At 44.8% G+C, this 524-nt stretch overlaps 1 protein-coding gene across 1 annotated transcript in view; it reads left to right on the top strand.

Moving 5' to 3' along the window:
* TXNDC9 (thioredoxin domain containing 9) overlaps positions 1–524 on the top strand; it is a 7,930-nt gene that overhangs the window by 6,166 nt on the left and 1,240 nt on the right. The window lies entirely within an intron of this gene.

Below are 524 nucleotides of genomic sequence, written 5' to 3'. Positions count from 1 at the left end.
CTACCATGTTTAATTGTTTTTTTTGCCCGCCCCCCCCCCCCCCGGTGGTGAACTTGATCATTACAGCACCACACACCTCTGCAGCAGCACATCACTTAGAGTAGTTATCTAATGATTAGTGTTCTCATGCACAGAACACACAGCAAGTCTCAGCGGCTCCAGAGATGATGTCCTAGGATTTCCCTGTAACCATAGAGTGGAAGCATTGTGTTAACATTTTGCTACTGTAGCTGGATTGGAAGATCAGGCACTGAGTGCTAAGTGCAACATCACAACAGTTACTGATCGTTTGCAGCTGCTTTAACCAGACGCCACTTGAGACGGAGCAGGAATCAGTAAACCATGTCCAGGATCAGGGCTGTGTAATTTTGCAGTCTGAACCCAACAAAGAGTTGATGTTTATAACGTACCATTTATTTATTACAGGTATTTATTTAGCGCTAACAATTTACACAGCGCTTACGTACTGCACAATCACATCAGTCTCTGCCCTCGAGGAGCTTACACTCTAAGTTCCCTATCTC

The sequence above is a fragment of the Nanorana parkeri genome, unplaced genomic scaffold, assembly GCF_000935625.1.
Source record: "Nanorana parkeri isolate BGI_ZX_2015 unplaced genomic scaffold, ASM93562v1 scaffold21, whole genome shotgun sequence".
NCBI lineage: Eukaryota > Metazoa > Chordata > Amphibia > Anura > Dicroglossidae > Nanorana > Nanorana parkeri.
This window is presented reverse-complemented; position numbering and strand designations above follow the sequence as displayed.